The sequence below is a fragment of the Microcebus murinus genome, chromosome X (genome assembly GCF_040939455.1).
Source record: "Microcebus murinus isolate Inina chromosome X, M.murinus_Inina_mat1.0, whole genome shotgun sequence".
Taxonomy (NCBI): domain Eukaryota; kingdom Metazoa; phylum Chordata; class Mammalia; order Primates; family Cheirogaleidae; genus Microcebus; species Microcebus murinus.
Window position 1 is genome coordinate 80,621,462 of NC_134136.1, and position 4,689 is coordinate 80,626,150.

The 4,689-nt window shown below is 58.6% G+C and overlaps 1 long non-coding RNA gene across 1 annotated transcript; it reads left to right on the top strand.

Moving 5' to 3' along the window:
* The first annotated feature begins 558 nt into the window (after positions 1-558).
* On the top strand, positions 559-4,434 carry LOC105876259 (uncharacterized). Its single transcript, XR_001156361.2, has 3 exons — positions 559-645; positions 2,969-3,519; positions 4,242-4,434. It is a non-coding gene; the product is annotated as an uncharacterized LOC105876259 (long non-coding RNA).
* The last annotated feature ends 255 nt before the right edge of the window (positions 4,435-4,689 follow it).

Genomic DNA, 4,689 nt, shown 5'->3' on the forward strand with positions numbered 1-4,689 from the left:
GACCTCAGCGTGGGGTCTCCGCGTCGCCAAGCGGAGAGCTGGGGACCCCGCGGCGCCTGGGAGCCCCGTCCCACTCGGGCACTGGCCGCCGTGCTGCGGGGGACGGCTGAAGGCGGGAGCCCCTGGCGTCCTCCGACCCAAGGCGCCCAGGGGGTGGGACGGACCTGGAGGGGCACGGCCGGCCTGCGCCCACCCCCCTGCGCGCTCACCTGCCACCTCTCGCCACCCACAGGAGGCATCCTGGGCGCAGCGCCGACCCCGGGACAGCCCCCTACGCGTCCCGCGCCCTCCCCAAAGTTGTGGCTCCCCACCTTCCCTCGGAACAGCGGCCCCAGGAGTGCACTCACCCGATCTCCCCAGTCCGTCCCTGAAGGTCAAGGCCAGGTGGTGGCGGCGGGCGCGCGGCGGGGCCCGGGGTGGGGGGCACGGGCGCCCAGCCGGGGGGCGCCGCGGAGCCGCTCAATGGCCATGCCCGGAGTGGCGCCCCTCGGGCTGGGGGCGCCCCCAGCGTCGCGGCTCGCGGGGGCCGCGGCGCTCAGATGCCGTGGTCGCAGTCCACGTCCCGGCAGATGTACCAGAGGATCACGTAGAGGATGAGGAGGATGGCGAAGATGAAGAGGGCCACCAGGATCGCCTTGGTCACCGGCGAGATGAGCGACTGCATGGCCCCGGCGGGGCGCGCAGGCGGGCGGGGGGCGCGCGGGGGCGCGGGGCGCGGCGCTCACGACCCCCGAGCGCGCCCGGAGCCCCGCGCCGGCCCCGCGCCGCATCCGCAGTGCTCCGTGCCAGGGACGGGCGCCCGCGGCTCGGCGGCGGCGGCTGCTCCGCGGCGCTGGCGGCTCGGCGGCGGCGGCGGCGGCGGCGGCGGCCGGCGCGCTCGGGTGCGGGGCGGCTGCGCGCGGGGCTCCGACCGCCCGGCGGCCGCTCCCCGGGGCCCGCTCCTCGCGCGCACTCACCGGGCCCGGCGGCCGCGGGGCTGGGCAGGCGGCGCGGGGGGCGCGGGGGGCGGGAGGGCAGGGGCTGCGGCCATGGGCGAGGGCGAGGAGGAGGACGAAGAGCTGGAAGCAGGGGGCGAGCCGGGCAAGTCCCCGCAAACTTGGGCGGCGGCGAGACAGCGGCCGCGCGGTGACAGGTGGAAGCGCCGGCCCTGCGGGGCGCAGCGCGCAGCCGTCCACCGGCGGCGGGGGGCGCGGAGGCGGCCGTGCGGCGGGTGCGCGGGGAGGCGGCGCGGGGGCGAGCGCGGGGGGAGGGGCTGCGGCGCGCCGCGGGGGTCTCCCGCCCAGGCGGGCGGGGAGGCGGGGGAGGGGAGCCCCCCCAGCCCCCCATTTCCCCTCCCACCCCTGCCCTCCTAGCCCGCGTCTCTCCGCCGCCGCCGCAGCTGCTGGCGTCTGCCCATTCCTGCCTCGCGTGCCAAGCTGCCCCTCTCTGGGGGCCCCTGTCCTTCCTCCTGCCTGCGCCCCTCTTCTGCTCTGGTGAGCTGCGATGCTTCTACAGGCAGGCAAATGGGGGTCCAGGTTGAGAGAGAACGCCCCTTCCTTTTCTCTGCCCTTCTGGGCACGGAATGGAACAGGGGAGGGGGTTTCAGGTTGGAGAGAACTCATTGCCGCAGCTGCACTGAGAGGCAGGAAGGGGCCCGGGAGGGGGGCTGGGCGCAGGCAGGAGAAGGACTCAACGCCTTGCTTAGGGTCAGGGCTTACATAAGGGGAGGGGAGACTCCCAGAGCCCTGAGGAAGAAGGGGGCTGCAGAGGAACTCGGGTGAGGACGCAGGGTTCTGCCCTGCGTAGCAGAAAGTGTCCCCCCTACAGCGTGTCTCCCACCCTTTGGGGCTCGGTCACTGGGCCGCCCTTGGAGACACGCACAGCCCCCCCCTTTTCCTGAAGGCCGAGCTGTGTTTAGCGCTGACGCCTGGTGGGGACGCTGGCACAAAACACCGAAGGTCAAAGGAGCCCCCAATTCCATGTGCAGAGTTCTAAGGAAAGCAGGGGGTCTCCCTGTGCCTGGAGACGTCTTGGGTATTCCCTGTAAGCGATGGAGTTGACTTGGGGGTGTAGGATGAGGTGTGGGGCTTGGACGGGGAATCTGTGAGCTAAGAGAACCAGGACAAGAGGAGAACCAGCTCCCAGCAAGAGCAGAATACAGGCCCGGCATGCGCCTGCACCTGTGGGCCCCACCACCAGCCGCTGGGGCCAGACGGATGTCTTCATGTGCAGACGGTGAGCAGCTGCCCAGGGGGCAAAGCTGTGTAACTGCAGGTAGCATGGAGCACCTGCAGGCCTGATGCCCCAGCGTTCTGGGAGGAGAAGGCACCATCTCTCCAAGGTTGGAGAGATGGTGCCTGAGAACCCAGTGCTCCAGGGGCCAGGTGTCCCTGACCTTCAGAGCGAGAGACAAAGGAGAAGCTACGACCTGCCCCAGGTGGAAACAGCATGGTCTCAGATGGTCTAGGGTGGATCTGAGGCTGGGTGCAATGGAAGCAGGGAGAACGTGCATTGTGATGTCCAGGGAGATTGTGCTGGTCCAGCAAGGCAGGGCGAATCGGGTGCTAACGTGGTGCTCGATCGCCTGTTCCCCATCCTCCTGCCCAGTGCTCCCATCCTAGTACTGTGATTCCCGTAGGATGACCCAGGCAGGAGAGGGGATACCCTTTTCCTTCTGTGGCCAGGAGGAAGCCCTAAATTGGGGGTCACCCACTGGGGTAGTGGCTGGCTTTTCTGCAGTCTGCAGTCAGTGAAAGAATGCAGACCCAAGGAGAGTCTTGGAGGGTGGCCTGACCCGGCCCAGCGGGCAAGCAGTCAGGGGGCTTCTCCTTGGCACTTGAGGGAGAGACTCAAGTATGTGTGTGCATGCATGCGTGTGTATGTGTGTGCCTGTGAGAGACAGAGTGCACGCTTGCCGAGAACCATTGGTGTCATCCATGGATTAGTATCTGGTTGGCAGTGATACTGTGTCTTTTTTTTTTTTTTCCAGGGCTGCAGCTTCTAACTCTGGAATGAACCTGCATTTCCAGCCTCAGCCGTTCATCGGCTGAAAGAAGAAGGATAATTGAATTTATACACTTCTACCTCTCCACGCATGAAGGCTTTCTATTCCTCAGGGGTGCACGCTGAGGAGGAATGCCTCAAAGTTTCTGTTATTTTTTATTAAACTTGATTTCGTCTGGAGAAAAAATAAAATCTATCAGACACCCACAATCCAGCCAAAGAGAGAGAGGAAGAATGCTCAGGTGGGAAGGTAAGGCAGGTGTCAGCGGAAATACACTCCGGTTCCCTTCTCACCAAATGGAGTTTGATTTTTGATGTGAGAAGATACGGAACAGAATAGAGGCCTTGGAAATAAATCCAGACATTTGCAGCCAGCTGATTTTCATCAAAGGCACTGAGAACTTCCTCTGGGGAAGAGACACCCTCGTCAGTAAGTGGTGCTGAGAAAACTGGATGCCAGACACAAAGGAATAGAACTAGACCCCTGCCTCCCAGCATACACAAAAACTCAACCCCAAATGGATTAAAGGCTTAAAGGTAAGACCCCCAAACAACTATAAAACTACTAAAAAAAAAAAGTATAGGGGAAACCCCTCAAAACATTGTTCTAGGCACGAATTTTATGGGTAAAACTTCAAAGACAGGTAACAAAAACAAAAAAAACCAGACCAATGGGAATGTGTCAAATGAAAACTCTTGTGCACAGCAAGAAAACAACAGAGAGACTAGACAACCTGTAGAATGAGAGAAAATATCTGCAAGCTATTCATTCAACAAGGAACCGATATCCAGAATATACAAGAAACTCAAACAACTCAGCAGTAAACAAACAAACAAAAAACCAAAAAAACCAACACAAAACCAAATAATCCAATTAAAAATGGTCAAAGAGTCTGAATAGATATTTCAAAAAAAGATATGAAAAAAATGCTTAACATCACAAATCATCGGGGTAAATGCAAATCAAAATCACAATGAGATATTAAATATCATTTCACCCCGGTAAGCACGGAATATATTCAAGGAGGCAAAAAAAAAAAATCACAAATCTTGGTGGGAATTTGGAGAAAGGGAAATTTTTATGCACTCTTGGTGGGAATGTAAATTAGTGCAGCCATTATAGAAAACAGTATGGTAGCTTCTCAGAGAACTAAAAATAGAACTACCATATGATCCAGCAACCCCACTACTGGGCATGTATCCAAAGGAAAGGAAATCAGGATACTGAAGAGACATCTGTACTCCCGTGTTTATTGCAGGTCTATTCACTACAGCCAAGATACAGCATCAACCAAAGTGCCCATTAACAGGGGAATAGGCAAAGAAAATGTGGTCTGTACACACGGTGGAATATTATGCAGCCATAAACAAGATTGACGTCTCATCATTTGCAGCAACCTGGGTGGACCTAGAGGACATTGTGCTAAGAGGGATAAGAGCGAGGCACAGAAAGGTAAATGCCCCATGTCCCCACTCACAAGTGGAAGCTGAACGTTGATCCCCTGGAAGAAGAGAGTGGAATTGTGGTTACTCTTGTATATTCTGGATATTAGGGTGTAGGAGGGTGGGCACAGGTTGGTCAACCAATGCAAAATTATAGCCAGATAGGAAAAACGAGTACCTGTGCTGTAGGGTGAATTTAGTTAATAATAATTTGTTGTACATTTTTGCACAGTGGAACAGAGGATTCTCAGTGCTTCCAGCACA